Genomic DNA, 24,197 nt, shown 5'->3' on the forward strand with positions numbered 1-24,197 from the left:
CTTTCCTCTTTTCCTGTTTCTCTTTTCTCTCTCTCTTTCTCCTTCCTCTTTCTCTTTCCACTCTTTTTCCTTTCTCTTTCCTCTCTTCTCTTTCTCTTTCCTCTCTCTTCTCTCCCTCTTTCCTCTTTCCCTCTTTCCTCTTTTTCTCTTTCCTCTCCCCTTTTCTTTTCTCTCTTTCTCTTTTTCCTCTCTTTCCTCTCTCTTTCTCTTTCCTCTCTCTTTCTGTTTTCTCCCTCTTTCTCATTCTCTCTTCTCTCTCTTTCTCTCTTTCCTCTCTCTTTTCCTTTGTTTCTCTCTCTTTCCTCTCTCTCTTTCTCTATCTTACGGCAGCATCGTCGGGGGTGCCCGCCACCCCCAGCCTGGCCTCCGCCATATCCTCAGCCGAACGGATGGGGAGGGGGAGGACGGGAGGCAGCGTCTCCGGCGGCAGTAGTGGCATGGCAGCATTGTTGGGATTCTTCGCTACCCCCCCTGGCCCTGATGCCGCCCCGCCACGTCCTCAGCCGAAAGGGTGGGGAGGGGGAGCAGGACGGGAGGTAGTGGCTCCCGTGGTGGTGGCACGGCAGCATTGTCGGGGTTCCTCACTGCTGCCCTCGGCCTGGCTGCCGTCCCGCCACGTCCTCAGCCGAACGGGTGGGGAGGGGAAGCAGGACAGGAGGCAGAGGCTCCGGCGGTGGTGGCACAGCAGCATAGTCGGGGTTCCTCGCTGCCGCCCCTGGCCCGGCCACCACCCCGCTGCGTCCTCAGCCAAACGGGCAGGGAGGGGGAGCAAGACGGGAGGTGGAGGCTCCAGTGGCGGCGGCACAGCAGCCTCGTCGGGGGTCCCCGCCGCCCCTGGCCCGGCCGCCACCCCCGCCAGGACTCCGCGCTGCCCGGCCTCGTCCTCTGTCCATCAATGAAGCCGCTTTGGGGGCTGGTGCCGCGCAGCCTACCATCCCTCTGCCAACCCAGCTGCTCCCCCCCAGGTACCCCTCTTGTTCCAGCACTCCCGAGCCGCCGAGGGGGCACCAGAAGGAAGGAGAGAAGGACGAGGAAACCGCTGCTGCTGCCCAGCCGGGACTCCGCGCTGCCCGGCCTCGCCCTGCACCCATCCAATGGAACTGCAGTGGGGTTGGTGTCACACGGCCCCTGCCAGCCCCTCTGCCAGCCTGGCTGCTCCCCCCCAGGCACCCCTCTTGCCCCGGCGCCCGCCTGAGCCACCTTGGGGGCAGCAGGAGGAAGAAGGGGAGGTGGAAGAGGAGGGCAAGGAAGCCGCCGCCAGCGCTGGCCCCAGGAGGCGGCTCTCCTCTCCTACCTTTGCTGCATCTCCTTCCTTCCTTCCCGGCAGCCTGGACTCCGGCGCGCCTTCCCGGTCAGCGGGTCCAATGGTCGGGCTGGCTGGGGATCGCAGGGGCTGGTCTCCTTTGGGCCGTGGCTTGCGAGAGGGCTGGCCCGCTCAGCGGAGCCTCCAGCAGGCCGCTCCCAGCAGGGATCCCGGGGCTTCCCCAGGAGGCTCAAAGGCCACAAGGCCCTGGCCACACTTCTCCCATGGGATGGGGCATCTGGTTGCAGGGCCAATCAGGAGCCCTGCAGGAGGTAAGTCCACCTGAGAGAGAGAGAAGGGAAGCGAAAGTGCCTCTCTGTCTCTCTCTCTGCAAATGGCGGAGGAGGCCATGTGGAGACGAATGCAGAGCGGTGTCTCGGTTCCTAAGACCATCAGAAATATGTGTTTTCCGATGGTCTTAGGTGACCCCTGTGAAAGGGTCGTTTGATCCCCAAAGGGGTCGCGACCCACAGGTTGAGAACCGCTGGTCTAAACTGATGCTGATTTACAAACCATCCTATAGTAAAATAGGGGAAAGAGTGTGATTTCAATAAACATCTCAGAAATTACTCCTCTTGCATGGACTGACTAGGATTGATTTTTTGTCTAGCTTTTCTTCCTATCTTCAGATGGTGTGCTTTGGTAAAAATTGAAAGAATACAACAAATATATATATTTAAAATTAACAAGCATCTTATCTCCCTTTGCACTGAAGCTGGCCTGAATATCAACACCACGGCAAAATACTTGTCAAGTTTGTAACTAGGAGTTCTTAAAAATGTTTTAAAATAATCTGTCCATTTTTTCTGGCTCTTAACAGTCTATTAATTGCTAACCTATCTAGACTTACTACCCTGGAGCATTAAAAAAGGATCAAGAGGCTTTTTTAATGTTCCTATTACCTATAACTAGAAAATTTTAAACACTTTGAGTTCTGTTTTGTTGTACTTTGTTTTGTTCCAAGTTCAGAACAAAGTCTTTGCTGTTTTATGTACATCCTTAGAAAATACCCTAAAGTTTGTACTATCCAAAATCAAGCTATATGCCCTCTTTCATAATTTATTTTCAACACCAATTTTTTTTTAACTTTGGTCCAACATGCTTTCTTTAGTTTAGGTATAGTAATCTAGAAAGTTATCAAATGAAAACTCTTGTTTTGCTACCTTATCAGGGTGGATGGTTTGGATGGTTATTTATGCTGTCATGTATCATTTATACCTATGTCTATAATAACAACTTTAGTTATTTTGTTCTGCCTATTCCTTCCCTTTCTCAGTTAATTATATAGTCATCTCTCCATATCATAAATTTGCAGATAAATCCCATAAATAAAATCTAGTTCATACATAGCTATTGGTTCCATGTGATCTGGTACAAATTAATTTAGCGTTAGTGACTTCCATATTTTCCTTCAATAAATTCAGACTTTGGTGTGTATATTTTTAATTCTTCCAATTCCTCTCTGGCTTATGCTTTGTTGTTTGTCTCCCCCACCCCTTCTTTTTTCCCTTTCCCATTTGGACAGGTTTTCTATCCCCAGCATTATTTCAGATGTGTGTTTTAAAGGCACCGTGGACTACTAGTGAGTGTATAATATTACTAGTTTGCCATTTGTTAAATGCACATTCTACAGTATAAATGGAGAAATGTGGCTCTTCCTGTGTTACTGAACTATAATTCCTGACTATTGACCAGCTATTGGGAACTGTAGTTTTGCGATATCCATTTTCTAAGCTTCTCACTGCTGTTCTACCTTATCCTGTGGAAAAGCATATGGGTGATTCTGTCTTCGTCTAGCACCCAATAGGGAAAGGCTCACTTAACCTGAAGAGAATTTGGTACATTTTCTTTTTCAGCCAAGTCAATAACTTCTGGCACCAGCCTTTATTGACTGATTCTAGGGTTTGCTTAGAGGATTCCCTATGACCTTCTGACCCTACAAAATGAGGTGGGAATTTAAAATGTAGTGCTGCAAATAATATTAACTTATTGTAAGAACAATGGAAAAAAGTAAAATTCAGGGTCATTAAGTGAATTTAGCTGACCTAATTCATGTCAATATAATTGTCATAAGGCTGCATTAGATATTCTTCAAAAGAATGGAGTAGGTTTATGCAAGACAAACAGCATTTGGTGTGAGTCACAACAGCTAAAGGAACTTCCAGTCCAGCAGCAACATGGTTCCAATTATCAAATGCTAAGGCAAACCACCGGAAATTGTGGTTTCTGCCTTCCTTGGACAACCCCTTAAAATCTCTGGCTAGCCATTCTTGAAAACAGCTAGGAGATCCATCTCCACTCCTGTATATAAATACTGAGAACTTTGGGTTCTCAACCCAAGCCCTTTTTATTGCTCAACACTATTTGAAGAATGTTGAGTGTTTACTTGTGAATAGGTGTATGGGGTCTTCAGCCTTGGAATTTGCTCCCAGGGAAAGAAACTTGATATTCCCTCCACTCCCTTTTGTGGGCCAGGTCAAGTCACTACTTTTCAGGTAATGACTGAGCCCCATTTCCTCCACTGGCTGTTTTTAATCTTGCTTTCCTTCTGTTTCGTATGGTCTTTTCATCAATTAGCTGTTTTTCACTGTGTTTAAAATAGATTTATTATGTTGTTTGGATAGCTTGGAGAAAAAAGACAAAATATAAATGTTTTCATTAAAGAAACCAGACACACATTGATAGCAGTAATAGCAATCAATTTATTTACAAGCAAAAGGCTCAAATAGCAAGTTAAAATATAATCCAAAATTTGGCACTGAATAAGACAGTTTAACAAGGAAAATATTTAATAAATATTACATAATATTCTTATAACTCTTCTTGAGTGTGACATGAAGAAGAATCTGGAAAATCAAAAAAGGGTCGCGGCTGGTCACCATCTAATATCAGCCTTGTTATATAGTCTGCACAATATATTACGGCAACCAGAAGTCCTGTGTTGCCGTAATGTATTTGTAACACTTTTTTTCTAACACTTAGGTCTGCTTTATTAATGTATTTAATGTTTTCTTAATCCAGTAGCCGAAACTGGAATCCCTAGCGCTTAAACGAAACGACAGTGGCTCATTGATATCACTCCGAATTAAATTTATTTTTCGGTCTCGCAATCAACGGGAATCGAAACTAAATTTGGGTGGACGGGCTCATAATTGCCGCGCGCTGTTCTTTAGCTTGAGCTCGGCGGTTCTCTCTCAGGCGTTTGCCGTACGGCGCTGCACATTGGGGAGAATCAAATTGCCCACGTATGCCTCTCCCTCATCCCACACAGATCCTCGGGCGAGTCACGCACTCAAGCCACTGACCGGGGCCGAGGCGCTGCGAAGGCCCGCGCTCCCCCTCCCGTGCTGAAAGTTATGTGGGAAAGGGTGCCTGGTTCCTCCGAGCCCACCCATACTGCGCTCATCACGTCCCAGCCTTGAGGGAGGAGCCATGCTATTTGCAGCTTGCCCTGTAGCCTTACGCGAGAGGAAGGAGAGGGGGCACCTCTTGGCGGTGGAAGGCAGAGAAAATGGCTCAAGTCCGCGTCTTTGGGGGTCACGCGGTTACTGGAATCTAAAGGGATCAAGGGTCCGCCCACGTAGCCGCTATGGAAACATGACAGCTGAGGAGAGTCCAGCCAACAGCTGACCCAAGCGGCTGGATCGTGCCTGATTCTGGTACGTAGGGGAGGGTTTGGGCCGCGCCGTCCTCCTATTTTCCTGCCACTATAAAATTTAGTATTATTCTGAATTGTTGAGCTCACATTCAAATTCACTGTAAACAAAATTGGATGTCTTCCTAGAAGCCGAGGTGGATGACCACAAAGCTCACTTTGAACCAGGCTTTGTTTACATCTGATGCTAATTTGTTTACATTCACTGTTAGTTTACTTCAAGCCTATCCCCTTTTCACCTCTTCTGTTAGACGCGCCCCTTACTTGTGGTTGAAACCAGCCTTCCGGCGAAGATCTCGAAACTTCATCCCTTTCTCCAAAAATATACTCGCTTTGGTGGACTTGCAAACGTCTGGCTCTACCGAGGAACGCTGAATGTGGTGCCGTATAGCCCAGCTACCTCCCGGAACTAACACTTCAAAGTTTTGCATCTCTACTTCGGATCGCGTGCGTGTGTTTAAAGGGAAAGAACTTGCCACAGTATTGCTATCGGAATTCTCTCAGGATGGGGCGGGGGGGGGGGAGGAGATTGAACCTCAGAAAGAGCGTTGGGAAGAAGATGCAAGGACTCGGGTGGGGATAGCAGCGTTGTTTGGATTAAGCGACCGTAACCCCAAAAGAACGAACCCCCAGCCTCGGAAGGCCAATGAACCGATTGCTACGAAACTGTTGACTTGTGGCTTTTAGGGACGCTAGAGGGATACTCACGGTCGGAGCGCTAAAGACAAGGGCAGAGAAAGCGCGAGCTGCAGAAGGGGAGGAGAAATCAGGCAGCCAAATGAGTGCCTGCTCTGAGAGTCCGGTCCGGGTTTTGCTTACAGCCCCGGGCATTAGCAATAGCGGCAGCAGCAGCGAGAGGCAGCCCTTTGCAATGTGGTCCGCCAGTCTCGGCGCTTGCAGAGCGAGGATGTAGAGGTGGGTTTGTCGAGGAGTTGCTGGCGTGGGATCGAGGGAGGGAGGGAGGGCAAGAATGTTCTCGTCAGCTATCTTTTAGCGCGATCAACTTGTTTGCAATCCTGACTTTACCCGCTCCGACCTCTTTCTTAATATGCCCGCCGCCGTCTGCTTTGGGCTTCGCTGCCACTCCTGAATGTGTCCGGCGGGGAGTCGGCTTCGCTGAGGTCCCTTTTGGAGCGAGGATACCTTGGGGGCAGGTGTTAAAATCGCCAGCATCACCACTGTGCACGGTCTGGATTTGCCTCTCTAATCCGGCTAGCGCCAGCGCGCGCGCCACACGCACACACGGACTGCCCGGGGTGGCGGGTGCAGCTCTCCTTCCTCCATCGGTTTCACGGCTGTTATTCTTGTAGCTCTGGACCGCTTAGCCTCTGGTAGGTGAAATAATCTGAAGAGGCCTTCTTTCTCTTGGTTCTTTAGGTAGATGCAGGGCAGGAAGGAGGAAAGTCTTGCGGAAAAGTTTGCGGCGGTGAAGTAATTCCCTTCCCTTCGGGTGCTGCCGAGGGGATGGCGTAGGTCCCTCTGGCTTCCTTCCACCTTCCGTGCCGCCTCCCTCCGTCCCTCCCTGCTTTCTTTCTGGGGAGGTGTTGCTGCCGCAGCAGCACATCCACGCTGGTCTCAGATCAGTGGCTCCAGACAAAAAGCGAGGGGGGATTTGGGGTGTGTGCCGCGTGCGGTTCCGAGCAGCGCCAGCGGCAAAAGAGCAGCTTCGGGAGGTCCCCTGAAGAGGGCGGGCTCTTCCCTCAATCCCGAAAGCCAACCCGGGGCAGGGACCTCGGCTCCTTTTCTCCTTCAGCAGGAAGAGAAGCGGCCGAAGCTGCCCGCCGAGGCTGTAAGTGGAGCCGCCGGGAAGGTTCGGGGGATTCTCGTTTTTCCTGGTCCTTGGGGTTTTTGGGGGGAGGGCATGGGGGGGGAGTGAGCGCTTGGTTCGTGGCTGCTGAGCAAAGTTTTGTTTGGAAGATTTAGCGCCCCCTCCCCCCCCTTCCCTTCCTTTAAGGCGACAGCTGCCAGCTTTCAGCGCACGGGATTTATTGCAGGGTCTCTTTCCGTTCTCCCCCCTCTCGGGTCGGCCACTGCATTGAAGATCGAGAGCTCCTCCCCCCCCATCCGCCCCCTGGGCCGCCTAATCGGTGGTTCGTTTCCCAGGTTACAGCCGTAGTGTCTGCAGCTAGCCAGCCAGGCGTTGAAGGCTGCTGGGTCTGGCTGACCCACCACGTCGTCCCTCTTCTGCTTGTGCGAGCAGGCGGCGGATTAGAGAGGCGCCCGAGCCTTGAGGAGCGCCTCTGCAGGGGCTGTCAGCTGTTTTCGCCTCCGCTTCTCCCCGCGAGGTCTTGCCGGACAGTGGGCGAGCCTGGCTGGCGCTTCCATGCCTGCCTCCTGCAGCGCCTGAAGCTGGGGGCGGGGGAAGAGGGAGGGAGGGAGGGAGGCTGGCTCTGCTACTGATGACCTTACCCAAAATATGCGGGCGGCAGGAAAGAAGAGACGTCCTCGAAGCTTAATGTCTTCGGCGCGGGAGGCTTCATGTCACCTCTTGCTTGAGGTGATTTCACGGAACAAGCAGGAAAAAAGTTAGAAGTCACGGATTCACTTGCACTTGAAAATTATTTTGTAAATGGCATTTGCTTCCGATTCCTGGTTGGTTTATTAGGCTACCCATTTATCTTGTGGTGGCAGCTACACTTTTTTCTCTTTGCAGTTCGTTGCTTAGCTTTAAATCTGCAGACATGGGAGATTGTAGAGCTGCACCACTCTGCAGCTGTCTCGTGTGGGACAAGACTTTCCTTCTCCAACCAGGATCCCTTTCCGTTGCCTGAGGAGAGAACCAAAGTTGCTGGTCTCTTCCACGCTCAGTCAGCTTGCTCTGACACCCTTTCCCCACCCTCACTAAACTGCTCTTTGGCCCGCAGCAGCAGGAAGGAGTTTCCAAAAGGCAACTGGGTTTGCTGGTGGCCAGAGGGAAGGTTCTAAGAAACCGGAGCAATGGCAAATCCAAGGGCTTGTTGATATTTTGCCTTAATTAGGGAAATCGACATGACTGAAAAGCATACTGATATATTTTAAAATAAACTTAATCCGAATATTTTCTTCAGTGAGCCCAGTTCATTTCAGGCAGGCCCTACCACTCACCAGCTCATGTTCATGAGGCTTAGTCCTTCCTATGTTGCTCTTGGTTACAGGCTATGTGCTCTGATCCTTGCTGGAGTTCACTGCTTTTCACGCTTTTCATAATTGACCATTTGGAAATTTCCATCAGTAGGTGAGAGAACCTTACCAAAGAACTCTGCTGCATTTCATCCTGCCACATCTGTTTGTCTTAAGGTATGGAGAGTCTTAAGCAGTGTCACTGGCTGATAATACATTGGTAGTAAGTGAAAAGTCTGTAGCCTTATCAGTGTGTCTGGGTGGGGCCGGGCTTGACTACAGTAAGGTCTGTAGCAGTGATGGCAAACCTTTTAGAGACAGAGTGCCCAAACTGCAACTCAAAACCCACTTATGTATCGCTGGGTGCCAGGTGGGTGTGGCCCACTGGGTGGACGTGGCTGTGGTGGTCATGGCAGATTGGGTGGGTGTGGCCAAGGTGGGTGTGATCACCTCAATGTTGCTCGGGAGGGACACCTGTGGGGGCCAGGCAGGTTGGGGGAGATCCAGGGGGTCTCTGGCAGGTGCTGCGGAGTGAAGCGAGGCAGAGTGGGGGTGCCATTGTCACAGGGCAAGGTGAGGCAGGGACCGGGGCAGCTGCTGCCTGACACCATCAGCCCCTGCACACACAGGCCAGTGAGCGCATGGGTACTGGGATACATCCGGCCATGTGGGACCTCAGCAAGTTAGTGGGCAGCTGGTTGAAGAGGGATGATTGCCATCTCCAGGGCATGGCGTGCGTGCCCACAGAGGGCTCTGAGTGCCACCTCTGGCACGCGTGCCATAGATTCCCCACCATTGGTCTGTAGGGTGAGAAGGAGAAAGAAAGAGCAGAATGTCTCGGTTTGCTGTGCCCAGAAAGAATCAAACCTCTGCAAGGATTTCCTGTCAGCATGATCTGAATCATTTAGTGTCAGGTAGATGACAAGTTTGCCCTCACAACTAGCTGTGACTCCAAGAATAGCATTTGTTCATGTGAAATGCCCCCCTCCTATATTTGCTGATTAATAGCATGCTGACCTCCTTTCTACGCACCAACTCCTGTAAACTTTGTTGGGCAGCAATGGCTCTTTTTTACTCAGCTTAGTTGAGAATATTGAAAAACAAAATTCTGTGTTTTTTCTTTCATTTTGTAAAAGTCTTTCTGGTCTCTTGTGGTGTCAGGAACTATTTTGGATGGCTGGTGATTAAAAATGATTTTGCAGTCTGACTCCAAAAGGGTGTTGTTGTTTTTTTGAATGTCAGGATCCTAAATCTGTGGATGTGGACATGTGTCTGCATTCAGTATGGGTGATTCCAGTGTTTAAGCATGCCAGAATTCTGGGAACTATCGATAGCAACCTTCCTTATTTTCCTATATTATAATTATGAAACAGATTGATCCTCCATTCAGCACCTAAACTTGAAAAATGATTGTGCCCAATATCTTGGCTGTAGCACCCCATCCATTAGGATTAAATCAGTCATAGTGTTTATGGGAACAATAACAGAGAGGTGAACCCACAGACTTTAAAACTATATGTAAGTAAATGTGCCTGATCAGCCATCCTGAAAAGTTTCTGCCCTCAATCGTCTTGGGGATACTGCTGCAATTTAGTGAGTTTATTTTTAAAGAGAACATACATACCAACAAACATACATACATACTAATCACTCACTTCTCATTTAAGGTAAACAATGATTTGTGGCATACAAAAAAGTAAAAACTAGTGAATAAAAATAAATTGGAGGCAGGAGAAAAACGGAAAAAAAATTAACTTTTACCAACACTATTTACATATCTCACTTTATCTTTTTTTTTTTTTGCAATCCAGCTCAGTTTCTGTCACATACTATATCATACATTTCCTTTGTTTTCTACTCAACCATAGTTTCTCAGTCTTTTCCTTCCTCTCAACCTGCTTAGTCTTCCTGCATGTAGTTGTTTTGCAATTACAATTTGCAGTATGTTGCTATACAAGTAATTCTCGACTTACAACAGTTTATTTAGTGACTGTTCAAAGTTACAGTGGCATTGACAAAAGTGACATGGCCATTTTTCACAGTTACGACCTTTGCAGCATCCCCATGGTCACGTGATCAAAATTCAGACGCTTGGCAACTGGTTCATACTTACGATGATCGCAGTGTCCCGGGGTCATGTGATCCCCTTTTGCGACCTTCTGGCAAGCAAAGTCAATGGGGAAGCCAGATTCACTTAATAACCGTGTGACTATCTTAACACCTGCAGTGATTCACTTAACAACTGAGGCAAGAATGATTGTAAAATGGGGCAAAATCCACTTAATAAATGTCTCACTTAACAGAAATTTTGGGCTCAGTTGTGGTTGTAAGTCAAGGACTTCCTGTATAACCATATCATCTCTATATATGTGTGTTTGTATGTATTATTTTATTTTATTTTTTATTCTTTTTTATTCTTTTATTATTTATTCATTCTGGTGAATTCACTTTTTTGTTTAGCTCACATTCATTCATCATCTATTCATGCTTGTTCTTATCCCTTCTTGCTTATTCGGAAACACTTTTTTAGTGATCTATTCCCATGCATTCAACTTTTTTGGTTCTTCTCAAATGTTCAATTCCCATATTGCTTGTTAGCCTGATATGGGACAATATCTAAGCCTGCCTGCTAAAAGTAGTTAAAACTAGACAAAAATTGAATACAGTATTCTTGGTAAAGTTTTATTGCATGTATAGTAGTCTTCTCAATGGAAACTTTTTATTGTTCCCAAATACGACTAGATTCAAAAATATCATGTTTGCATTTTTAGAGATTCAGATAGATAGGGATCGATAATTCTGTAGCTTGCATGAGGCAAACAGGTGTTTTCAAGACTTCTTTTATGTTGTTCTGTGAGTCATATGCAAACCTTCAAGACTGCACTTTGAATTCTTTTGTATTTAATTTGCATATATGATTGTGGCTCACTCAATTGTTCTTAATTGCAGCTATTACCATTGGCTGGATTGCTCTGTCTCCTTCCAGCTCCATTGGGTATCTGTGTTAGGTACATCTGCAAACTTTAGCCTTTTCATGAGTTATGCTCACTTTATTTTATACCAGTTGCATGACAGAGTGCAAAATGCATATGCATAACAATTACGTTACCAACCTGTTCATTTAATGACATTTATGATAGGTGGTTTGTGCTTGTATGAGTACACAAAGATGAGAGAGAGTTTCATATTGCATATTTTTCAACCGTCCAAAGTCATCAGTTTGTTTCTGCATGAATACTTTGCTTCTAAGCACTTCAAATTATTTAAATCTCAATCCCAGAAGAGTCAGAACAGTTTAATTCTGTTTTAGTAGATAGTTCCATTCTAACATTCTAACACAATTATTCTAATTTTTTTAGGTTAATTGATTTGATTTGTCAGAGCTGTTGTACAGTTTGATCTTATTAGATGGGGGTTCAATTACAGTTCAAATTAGTATGTATACGTGGTATATATATATTCTGTAATATGCTTGAAAAGGCTTTTATTGTACACACATATGGCTACTTATTCTGATCAATTGTCTTTAAAAATAAAAAAAACCCTGTCAAATTACAAATGGTTTTTATTCACAATGGTATGTTTTGAAAGAAAAAAATTGAAATCTCTTTTAACCAAATATTTGAAATCTAATTTGAACAGAAGAAAAAATATGTTTAAAAAATTACTGATTTTTATCCTTGCTTCTAACCGAAATTCTTGTTTATACGAACTTAAGCTCAGTGCCCTGATTTTTAAGTAATACTTAGCTGCAATGCCATTTGTTTCAAAGCAATGTGAATAAGCATTTAGGAAGGGTCAGTGACTGAAAGTGATTGTGTAAGGTCTAATTTAAAGTTAAGTAAACCAAAAAAATCAGAGCTTAAAGTATAGTTTGCATTGGTGTTCTAAGGAGTTACCAAACACTAAACAGATTGATGAATTTGTGCTTTGAAAAAAAACCCCTAGATCTACTTTATATTGATGAAAATCATAATGCCGAAGACACAAAAAAGTTGTTTTTCATTGCTAAGTCGTTTATAGGATCAATTGTCACTTTTAAGTAAGGTGTGAATGAGTCTTCTGCATCACTGCATTTCCCTTCATAGAGCAGGGAAACATCTGAAGCTGCAATTTATGGGTTTTTCCTACATTTAAACCTAGACATTGTAGTGGGCAACTTCCAGCAAACATTGTTTTGACGGTAACATAATTGGATTATCTTTATATGGCCAGTGAGTGCACTTCTTTTAGAGGAGAGTGGGCAGTGTAGCAGCTACAGTCAAATCAGATTTCAAGGACTGAAAATACTCAACATAATGAAACAAATAGTAATGAACAGTCATTCCAGGAATTACAGGTTGTCCTCAATTTACAGCCATTTGTCTAGAACAGGGGTAGTCAACCTTGGCTCTTTTATGACTTGTGGACTTCAATTCCCAGAATTCCTGAGCCAGCTTAGCTGGCTCAGGAATTCTGGGAGTTGAAGTCCACGAGTCATAAAAGAGCCAAAGTTGACTACCCCTGGTTTAGAAACTGTTTGAAGTTACAGTGGCCCTGAAAATAGTGACTTATGACTGGTCCTCACACTTAAAACTGTTGCAGCATCCCCCCCAGTTCCATGGTCAAAGGTTCGGGTGCTTGGCAACTGGCAGTGCATTTACGACAGTTGCAGGGGACACGTGATCACCACTGGTGACCTTCCCAGCTGGCTTCCAAGAGGCAACGATGGAAAGCCAGGTTCAGCAGTGAGATTCGCTTGACAGCTGCAATGATTCGCTTTAAAACTGTGACCAAAAAGGTCATAAAATCAGGCATGACATCACTTAACAACCATCTTGGCTATGGAAATTCTGGTCACTGATAGTGGTCATAAACCCCATGCAGGTTATTTTACTGATGCTCTGAGCCTGCATTCCTTCAGAGATCAGGTTGGATCGCTTGAAACAATATTTTATCTCAAATATGGAGCAAAATTCAGAGCCTCACTTCATAATACTAGAAGCTGTGGTTTCATAATGCGGAGTATCTGCCACCTTTTTTACCTTCCACTATTTCAAGGAAACACTAAAATAATTTTTGTGCTGTAAACAAAATCTATCCAGCCATCCATTCCTTTATTAATTTTCAAAAAATAACTTAAAAGAGAAACAGAAATAATATTTTAAAAAAGAAAACAGGAAAGAAAAAAAGAGTGCAAGAAAGAGGAGGAAAAGAGAGAAAAATAGAAAAGCAATGCCTGATCTGTTCGGAGTCCTGTTGAAAAAAATTAATATAACAAATGAAAATATTTAAATATAACTAGGGATGTGAATGGAAACAACTTTTTGAACAAGTAATTTGTTTTAAATGTGAACTGTTGTGGTAACATTCTGTTATATGTCTTAGATGGTAGAATACAGTGCTGAGATGAGAATGTCTTCATTATACAGCAGTGATTGTGAACCTTTTAGAGACCAAGTGCCCAAAAACTGCCCCTCCCCCGCTCTGCCCCCTGCCCCCACCTGCCCACAGGGCCACCCACTGCCTCCACAGCCCGCCGCAGTGTGATGGTGGCCATGGCCTCCGCCCGCACCCCGCAGCATCTGCATGTGACAGGTGCAAGGGCGGAGTATTGTCCCCGCTGCCTGGCTGCCATGTCCTTGGTTGTGCTGCTCCATGTGGGCTACGCCTGGGGGTGACTCTCTGGGGAGGCTGCTGGTGAGGAGGGGGCCACGGGGGGAGATGGGCTGGGGTGTTGATGCACGTGCCCATAGAGAGGACTCTGAGTATTGCCTCTGGCACGTGTGCCATAGGTTTGCCACCACTGTTATATTTAGTGATGAACTGATATTTAATTTTATGTAACTGATAGATTATAATAATTTGCAAAAAGTCTAGGGATAACGCACCTTTGTTCTGTTCCCCTTTAGTGGAACTGTGAATAACTTTTGCTTTTGTCTCGATTAAGTTCAAATTAATCTATGTCTGAACCCATCAATGTGATAAATCACATTTTAAATATTAGTTGAACTAGACAGTTTGACAATGGTTTGTTTCAAACAACTCTAGTTAGGGGTTGACAGTTTGTTGGATTCTGTGAAACTACACGCTTTGGTTAATAAAAGCAGAAAAGATCTTTATTCATGATATGATTGCTGCAGGAAGGAAAATATGTGAGTCCAAATCTCGCTGTTGATTGTTCCTAACACTTTAAAAGTTTATGTACTTTAAAAGCTGACTTTTATTAGCCTAGTGATGCTCATTTGGGTCATGAATGGACCCTTGACTGGCAGCCACACTAGCCCATTGCTGCTTTCCATAGATATTTCCATAGAAATACTCCTGTATTCCCTTTTGCTTTACTATTGGAAGTAATTGAGCCTAGATAATCCGTAACCTGACAATTGTATTGTGACTTCCGTATTTTGACAGTTATTTTAAAAATACCTTGAAGAGCATTTTCATTTTCAGTGTCTCAAATGTAATTTTTTTGCTCAGCACCTGCCTGGCTTCATTCTGCACTAGTGTTGGCACCAGCTGTGCTTACAACCTTACTCTTTTTTCTCTCCTAGCTTTTTTCTTTTTTCTTTACCATATTCTGGCATTTTGGTGTGTATGCGTGCACATTTTCATCTGTCTGTCTGTAGCAGAGATGAAAACTGGGAGCAAATCTAGATAAAGCAAAATATAGAGAAGATAGGATACATCAATACGGAACATGGGTTTAGTTTTAAGGCCATAGAGATAAAATAATCACAATGTCAACTTTGTATTAGGCAGGAAAAGCTTTGTTGATGTAGATGTAATGGGTCTAGAGTTGGGACTAGTAAGAAACTGCAATAATCCAATGAAAATTGAGGTCTCAGAATTCACTTTGTAAGGAATTAAAAATCGGAAGAAGCATCAGAAGATGTTAAATGTGTGCATAATAGGTGATCATAAATAGGTGATGGTTAAATCTTAGGATCAAAATCAGAACTGATTCTGTTAAGTAGTCCTTGGGAGGTTTGAAAAACTTTTTTCATTTTTTCCTGAAGGATCAGTTTTGTGCAGATCTTATTGTTTGGCAATAATCTAGGTTGTGCATGCAGACCTGACAAATAGAGTAGGAAATATTTATATACTACTAAAACTCCCCTTGTCATGATCTTTAACTGGTTGTAATTTGTATTATTGGACAACATTTTTGAACCAAGTTACCTCTAATCAGCTGACTTTCAGAATATGTCCAAAATTCAGGACCCATGACTTCTGAGGGAATGAAACTTGGGAAGGTTGTGGCTGCTTCAGTACTACTGGCTGTTTCTGGATTGGTGCTGCGGTCACATGCTCTTCATTTTCAACATTCCATGACAATTTCCTAGCCACTGTCGCATTCCTTCACTTCCTCCTCCACCCAACAGCAGCCATTTACTTGCCTGCTGGGAAGAGAAGGGAATGGGGAAGGAAAGGAAGAATAGGAAGAAAGGGAGGGAGGAACAAGGAAGAACCTATCCTGGCCCATGCGCCCCCCCTCAATTCATGCTGCCCCAACCTGTGCAACACTTCTTGCGTATTGCATGCACCCTTTCTAAACCTCATCACCTCTCTGTGTGCCTTGCCCAACCCACATGGCATTTCTTAGGCACCCCCATCATCCTTCTTGTACCTGACCATCCGCTGATGCTCTACCCAACCCATGTGGAATTGTTGTGAGCATTCACTCACCTTCCTAATATGTACAATACATCCAAATACACCCCCTTTGCTCCCTCTCCCACTTAACCCTAAATGCTGACCTGGACTCGCAGTTTCGTGCTGGCTTCCCCACTGACTTTCTCCCTGCACGTTTACCACAAGAAAAGTCAATGATGAAGCTAGCAGGATTTCTAGGGAGGGGGGTGAGGAAGGAAGGAAAGAGCAGTGAGAAAGGGAAGAAGGAAGGGAATGGAAGGGAGGGAGGGAGGAAGGAAGATAGATATCTGATGCTTCCTGCCAGATTCCCGTAAGGAAACTCAATGGGGTAGCCAGCAGGAAGTTGAAAGTTGTTCCAGTTCCCACTGCTTTTTTGCCCACCCTGAGTCAATCTGTTTCTTCATTTAGTTAAGGAAATATTTCTGAAATGTTACCCAATAGATAGTTTAGTTTTTCCCTAGAAATCTAAAGTGAAGTGGCTTTCAACATAATATAGTGGAAGTTGATCAGGCTGTAACTGTAACCATTATGGAATCTCCTCCAAGTATGAAAATGGTCATATTTAACAAATTTAGAGAAAAACAAAACAGAATTCAATTACAGGCTAGGAGGACATGCTTCTTCTCAAGGTGTTCTTGAATAGGAAAAATACACATAGTATTATATAATGCTGCTTTTCAGTCAACTTTCCAAATGGTAGTGTGGATGATACTCTATTGTGCAGTTACAGTGTAATGCCTTTGAGAGAACTGATGTAGTGAGTTCAGTAATATCCTTCTGGAAGTGGAAAGACTCAGTGGATTTTTTGAAAAAAAAAAAAAAAAAAAGAAGTGCCGGAACACACACATGTCATACAACCCGCCTTGCCTACCCTACAAGGTTCCATCCAAAAAAGGTGCCAGAATTCCATTCTGGGCATTCTTTGAGAAAAAAAGCCCTGAAAAGACTTAAATAAGACTACTAAAAGATTCTGTTCCTCTGCACACTGGTAATTTTCTTCATGCTTCCTTAACATGTTCTTGAAGCATTGGAGAAGCCATCTGAAATAGAATAAGGAATTACATGAAAATAGAACAACTCATGTCATTGGATGATCATAGATTTTGCCACCAAAATATCTTTTGTATTTTATTATTTTTTTATAGAGGCTTTCCAATTTGAAATGACATCATAGAACAGATTGACAAAGGACCTGATATATTATAAACATGTAATAGTTCATTTGCCAAAGAAGATTAGAATTGGAAAATTCTTTGGCAACTTTGCAGACCAAAAATATAGAAAACATTATTTTATCTGTTTTTTTTAAAATGTAAAGTTGTAGCAGGTAGCAGTTGAATCTTAGAGCAATTAAATCTTAGAGCCTTTTAGAGATGTTAATAGTATAAGTCTGTATGTCAGTCTTCCCCAATCTGCAGGAATCCAGATCAAAGCATCCTATACATCAGGGGTCATCAACCTCTGGTCCGCGGATCAGTACCGGGCCATGGCATGCCAGCAACCGGTCCGCACAAACAAGCAAAGCCCCATCCATGGGATGTAGGCAACATATAAAACCGTGCACCCTCCGGTCCGTGTAAAACCTTTCTCCACGGAACCGGTCCCTGGTGCCCAAAAGGTTGGGGACTTTTGCTATACATACTCTCCAAACTCTGCTTGAACACATCTTGTAAAGAGTCCACTTATCTCTCAAATTAGTTCCATTGTTTTTATCATTAGGCTGCTTATCTTAGCATTCAAACTGGATTCTGCTATCCTGTAACTTAAAGCTGCCATTCCCCACCCTGCACTTTAAGATGTAGGAAAAAAGGTCTTGGCCATTTTCTGTCTAAGGTATTTGAAAAATGCTCTCATATCCTTCCTTGCTTGTTTTTCTGGTGGCCAAGCATATTGTACCCTGCTTTCCCAATCTCTTTTCATAGGACTTATTTTCAATCACCTGTGCATCTTTGGTGCCTTCTTCTCTGAATCCTTCTGAATGTGTGGTGCCCAGAATTTTATGTAATGCTTATGGTGGATTTAATCAATGGAAAATAAAGTGGAATAATTTCTTTCTTGGTTTTTGAAATTATATTTTTATTTAAGCTAAAATTTTGCTTACATTTTTGGCAAGCATATCACATAAGTAACTCATGCATTTTTGACCAAGTCCAGGATTCATTTTAAAAGTACTCTTGTGTCAAGCCAAGTTCTCTCGTTTCATAATGTGTGCTTGATTTCTGTTTACGAGGTGAACTTTGCATTTGTCTTTATTAGCCTTTATTTCTGTATCCCACACTTCAAAATAAATGCAGTGGGAATGAGGTGTTTAAGCAGTGTGTGTGTACATGTGGTAAACCAAGAAGCACTAGAGCAGGGTGGATTTTAATTGATGATTTTTTAAAAAAGGTTTTCATTTGACCCACCATAGAATTAAGTTTAAAATTGTCCTAATCAAGCTTACTGTACTTTGGCAAAACAGATATTTCCAGTTCTTGTGGTGGTAGCCCTTTTCATGCTGGAAGTCCATCATTTCGATAATTCATACTATACTTTGAAAAATTAACTATCTTCAGTTGACATAACTGTTTTTTAATATAGCTAGCAATTGTTTTGCAGTATTTCTTTCTTTTTTAGTCTTCTTCCAGAAGAAGGGATGAAAAAGAACACCATGTTAAACTAAGTCTTTCAAAGATTCTGGTGACACCATTTTAGCTTCTCTTTATCCCCATATTTGTTAAGAAGGAGTACTTGTCAGTGGGCATGATACGATTTATAAATAGTTTTGTGACTTCCATATTCCTGGGAGAAAACATTCTTCACAAACTGATGATCTGGTCAGCATATTTGATAATAGTGAGTCACCAACTACCATGATTTTTATTATAGGTACAGTTGCATCCTCTTTCGAAATTTATATTCATCTCTCATTTGTTGAGTCTTCTCCCCTGAATGCTGAGGGCCTTTGTCTATCTGCAAAGATTTGAAAACTAGAAGGGCTTGACTTCCAAAAGATATAGGACTGTCCAAAAGATATAGGACAGTGATGGCGAACCTTTAGAGACCGAGTGCCCAAAAACTGGCCCTGCCCTCACTCCACCCCACCCCGCCTGCCCCACCCCGCCTGCCCACAGGGCCACTCACTGCCACCAGCGCCCGCCGCAGATCACCCAGGCAGTCCAGCAGCGCCATGGCAGCCATGCCCTCTGCCCGCACCCCACAGCATCAACTGTGCGTGATGGGACATAAGGGCAGAGTCTTTTCTACGCTGCCTGGCTGCCATGTCCTTGGCTTCACTGCTCCATGCGGGCCACGTTCAGGGGCTATTCTCCTTCAGGGGGGCTGCTGGGGAGGAGGGGGCCATGGGGAGAGGTGGGGCTGGGGCAACGGCACGAGTGCCCACAGAGAGGGCTCTGAGTGCCGCCTCTGGCACGTGTGCCATAGATAGGTTCGCCACCACTGATATAGGATAACTTACGCATTTCTTGTTTCTGCCTGTTACCCTCATCCACTCTGTTTGCTGTTCTGTTTAACTGTCTTCCATATGGGTAGCTATTATTGTAGAGCTGTCTTTGATAAATCTTCCTTTTGATAGATCCTCTTTTATTTATTTATTTATTCTATAAACAATTTTTATTATTTTCCATTTTACACCACATAAGCTTAAGAACCAGCGTGGAGATATGGTGATCAGTTACAAAAAGAAAACAATAACATTATATGTTTACAATTCACACAATATTTCTTAAAACTTCCCTCTCTATCTATATAGAAATTATAATCAATTAAGTTCAAATAAGTTCATTCATTAATATATCTAAATATAAATTTCCTTAATCAATAAAAATTTTCAACCGCTCAATATCAATATAATAATCAAATTAATACAATCCTATAGCCAATTCATTCTTTAATATGTTGCTAAATATAAATTAAATGCTTAAATCAAAACCAATGCTCTCTATTTAAATTATTAGAATCTCATTAGTACATTTCTAACACAGATTTTCATTAAGTATATTGCCAAATATAAATTTCATTAGTCAATAAATAAAAGCTCCTGTTTTAAACTTTATTAATTTTTCCAAATATTTGAATTTAAGCTAACCTAATTATTAATTATTTCAGGGCCCCCAAATTTCTCTTATTTAAACATATTAGCTCCAAAACTAAATTCCTACATTTCTCAACTATATTTCTATTCTTTTTCAATAATTCTCCAATTATTAATTCCATCTCATTCCAAAACAAAACCCACAAATAGGAAAAGAAAAAAAGAAAAACATACACACAAAAAAAGAACATATGTTCTTGCTATACTTCAATATTAAATTCTAAATCATTTCATAATAGCCTCCCATTTAAAACAAACCAAATCCAAGACAGTCCAAATTGCTATAAAACTTTTACTATCCATAATTATCATCTCAAATTTAATATTTATATCTTATTCTGGGTTTCCTTCTATTCCAAATAGGTTTCCATAGTCAAGTCTCTAGTCCCGCAAATAGCTCTCCCATTGTCTCCTGCCACACTGTGCATAGGAGCAAGAGGTCTCCCATTATCCATTTTCTTAGGCTAGTATAAGAGTTATAGTCATTCTGAAAAGCTCGTGCCAAAATGTCATTTCCCAGCTTTTTCAAGGTTGCATAAACTTTAATTGAAATCCTTTTTTTGGTATAGTCCTCTTTAGTCAAGTTTTGCTCTTCTTCCAATAGTTTTTCCTCTCTCAGAAAGTCAAACGGTATCTGCAAATCAGTTTGACCTTCTGAAGTAAGCTCCTCCATTTCCATATTATAGGTCATCTGACCATTTATATCAGGGCTTGTTCCCGGTATGGATTGCAAATCCAACTGTACATTTGCTTCTTCCATCTCAGTAAGCTGAGAGCAAGTCTTTTGAATACAGACTACAGTTTCACTTAAAGCTTGTGCTTGACTTTGTCGATGTAAAGAAATCTCCTTTTTACAAGCAATTATCTCCGTGTTTTCTAAGATTTTATCCAAAATATATTTATAAATAGAGTCTGAATGAGTTTCCTCCATTTTTATCATATTTGAAGACATTCTCTTTTTGGGGGAGACTATATTTAAACACAGTCACTCAATATCCATCTCCTCCCAAGTTTCTTAGTCTATTTCCTTTATGAAAATTCCAAGAGAAAAGAAAAAAAAATGGCAAGAGCAATACATAGTTTCTGTAGAAGATGTCCCCCAACAAGTAATAAAAGTTAATCAAATAATCAGTCTTTTCAGAAAACATAAAAAATAAGGAAAAATAATACTCTCCAAATCCATAGCCTCTTAAGTCTCTCTAAAAGAAAAATTTTGAGGGCTCCAAAGTATTCAAAAATAGAATCAGCCATTAAAACAAAAATAGGTTTCATCTTTTTCTTGAGCTTCCCCCCCCCCAAGTAAAACGCCGCTTCAACAAAAAGGGGAATAATTCCAGAAAAAAACTTTTCACAGGAAAAAAAAAGAAAATAGAGGTAAAAAAAAAATCTCACTGAATCTTCCACAGTGGGTCTGCTTGCTTAGATGATCTTATGGTTTACGGTTTACACAGCTAAATGATCGGCCATTTTACTGGCTGATCTTTACCCTCTCGTCCCAAAGGAGATACTCAGTGCACAGAGGCCGCCGCCGCTCCTCTGCAACTATCCGAGAAGCCTCTTCAGCGGTAGACGCTCCTCTAGAGCGTCTTTTCGTCCCTCTAAGGGGTCTATCGGCAGGGGAAACTCGATCGGCAAAGGGACGATGCCCTTCGCTTGACTGCACCGCTTATCAGTTAAAAGTATGGCCATTTGCTGCTCTAACCCCTTGAATTTTTCTTCAAAGATTGCTACAGTTTTGTACTTGCTGCAAATATATGCTTGGTTAGGGAAACAAACCTGCCACAAGTATTGTGGGCCACATTGCAGACTTCCATCATTCATCTTCACCTTGGGTTCTCTGAGCACTACTAATAAAATGGTTTTTATCCCCTTCACTTTTTGGGCACTTAGGTTAGCCAAAAACAAATTTTTGATTTAAAGGCAATTTCTTAGATTATTATTTTTTTCTTGCAGATTTTCACTAAAAATTTCTAGAAATTCATTAGTAATTTCTAATTAATTCAATTGATTTGAACAGATGTGGTGAAGCATACTCTCCAACAAAGTTGGATAAATTTTGTGGTTAATGGAGTAAAGCAGTCAACTGAAACATAGACTCTGGGAAGCAGTAGAGATCTTTCCCTAACAATTGCTCCTGAGTTCCTTGATCCATTCCTTGTTTGGAAGGGTAAGCACAAGAGCATGGGATTATATGCGTATAAGGATATAGATTTGTTTCTTATCTCTGATTATTTGGTGAGACTAAGAACAAAATCTGTTGCAGAATGTTTCCCCATTTTCTGGTTTTAAAGGGATAGTTTCATTAATTCAACTTGTTTTCAGCTGGCTATTGGTGCTGTTAAGTATAGAGCAGCAGTTCTCAACCTGTGGGTCGGGACCCCATTTGGGGTAAAATGACCATTTCACAGGGGTCACCAAACAACGCAGTCCGCCATTTTTTCCCCCTTTTCCTTAGCTGTGCTACTCCCTTTTATTCTATTGGCTTTTGAAAGCCAATAGAATAGACTCTCTTGAATAGAGTCTAATTCTATTGGCTTTAAAAAGCCAATAGGAATTATCCAGGCTGTCTCTGCCCTGCTGAGCCCGCCAAAAGTCCCATTCTGCAAACGATGCTACAAGTTGTCTGCAGCGAAGGCGAGCTGTCTGGAAGTTTCCACCCCTTCCTGCTGAGCAACTACCAAAAATGTAAGTAAAAGAGGGCCAGGGGTGGGAAGTGGGAGGCCGGCGGGTGCAGGGAGGGTTCTCAACTTACGACCGGTTGGATAGTCCTTGACTTATGACCGGTTGAGTAGTCCTTGACTTACGACTGGTTGAGTAGTCCTTGGCTTACAACCAGTTGGGGGTCACGGCATTAAAAAGGTTGAGAACCACTGGTATAGAGGAAGAACATTTTAGAACCTGTGAATGTTAATGCCTTTACCATTTGGTAGAGCTCCAGAAACATCATTAGTTGGATAAACTTTGTTGTTAGTGGAATAAAGTAGTCAATTGAAACATAGATTCTGGGAAGCAGTAATGATCTTTCCCTAACAATTCTGAGTTCCTTGGCCATTCCTTGTTTGGGAGGACTAATTGATATGTATCACACGGAAGAAAGCTTGGCTAGGCTAAGCAAAGAAAAGCCACGGAGCCGTGAACTCAGATCGCAGGCAGACTGGGGGAGGGGGTGAAGAAGAGGAAGGGGATTGGGAGAGAGGAAATGCCAAGCTTGTCCTCACCTTTCCCAAGGACCTCCTGCACTACCTCACAAATCTGGTTTCAGATTTACACGGCAAAAGTTTTTGTCACACAGAGGAGAGAGGAAAAACAATTACGGAACACTCGGGAATCCCTTGCAAGGCACCATGTACCTTGGTGCTTATTTCCTAATGCTTCCCCCCCATGTTTTCTGCTCCACCCCAAATTCGCCTCCCTTCCACTCTCCTTACGCAGCCATCTATGGTCTTAATACAGCCCTCAGTCTGTCTCCCTTTCAACACCCCCTAAAATTCTTCATTCAAGCAGGCTTCCAGAATTCGGCTGGCAGGATGCAGGTAACCCCTCCCCCCTGTCCTGCCGCCTCCCATGGCACCACGCATCTGTGCCTCAAGCCTCAATGGCACAGGACCGCTGGTGTGGTCCCCAATGGCCACTGACTCGCTTCCCGCCGCCAGCGACCATGCAAGCCCTGGCAACTGCTCCAGCCTAAGAAGCAGGTGGCTGGGAGACTGCCGCAGCGCCGACCTGCACCCGTCAGCTGACGACCCCCGGACCTGCGCCTGTCAGCTGGAACGCTTTGGCAACGCTTTGGCCAGTGAGGAAGGTGAAGGGGAGGCCGCCGCAGCGCCGAACTCTGCGCCTGTCAGCTGACGACCCCCAAGCTTGTGCTTGTCAGCTGAGAGGTCTGGCAAGGGAGCCGGCTGCTGTGGAGGGAGATAGGGAGGCAGCGGCTTGGCAGGCTCGTGGGTCCTGCCTGCCCACGAATGTCAGACCCACCCGCCCCATCTGTAAAAGTAAAAGTCTTCCACCCAAGCATAAATTTTAAGGATCTTTGAGAGGGAGAGAGAAATAGAGAGAGGGAGAGAGAGGGAGAGAAAGAGGAAAGGGAGAAAGAGGGAGAGAGAAAAAGAGGGAGAAAGGGGAGAAAGAGAAGGAGAGAGGGAGAGAGAAAGGAAGACAGAGATAGAGAAAGAAAGGGAGAAAGAGGGAGAGAGAAAGAGAGACAGGGAGGGAGGGAGAAAAAGAGAGGGAAAGAGAAATGGAGAGAGAAAGAGAGGGAGAGAGAAAGAAAGAGGGAGAGAGATTAAATTAGTAACATGGTTGTGCAGTGAATCTGGTTTCCCCACTAACTTTGCTTGCAAAGGTTGCGAAAGGTGATCACATGACCCTGGAATAATTTTATGGTTGGGGGTCACCACAACATGAGGAACTGT

General features: G+C 43.7%; 1 protein-coding gene across 13 annotated transcripts in view; it reads left to right on the plus strand.

Annotated features, from left to right (window-relative positions):
* The window catches only part of CXXC5 (CXXC finger protein 5), a 123,210-nt gene that overhangs the window by 10,027 nt on the left and 88,986 nt on the right, over positions 1-24,197 (plus strand). For 3 of the 13 annotated variants that reach the window (XM_039325965.1, XM_039325957.1, XM_039325968.1), the window contains exon 1: positions 5,481-5,873. The exons of 1 other annotated variant lie outside the window; for it this stretch is intronic. The gene's annotated coding sequence lies outside the window, so the exon portion shown is untranslated. 9 more of the 13 variants (XM_039325958.1, XM_039325966.1, XM_039325961.1 and 6 more) reach the window with 7 other exon arrangements.

This window comes from Crotalus tigris, unplaced genomic scaffold, assembly GCF_016545835.1.
Source record: "Crotalus tigris isolate CLP2741 ecotype Arizona unplaced genomic scaffold, ASM1654583v1 scf7180000024339.11422700, whole genome shotgun sequence".
Classification (NCBI taxonomy): Eukaryota; Metazoa; Chordata; class Lepidosauria; order Squamata; family Viperidae; genus Crotalus; species Crotalus tigris.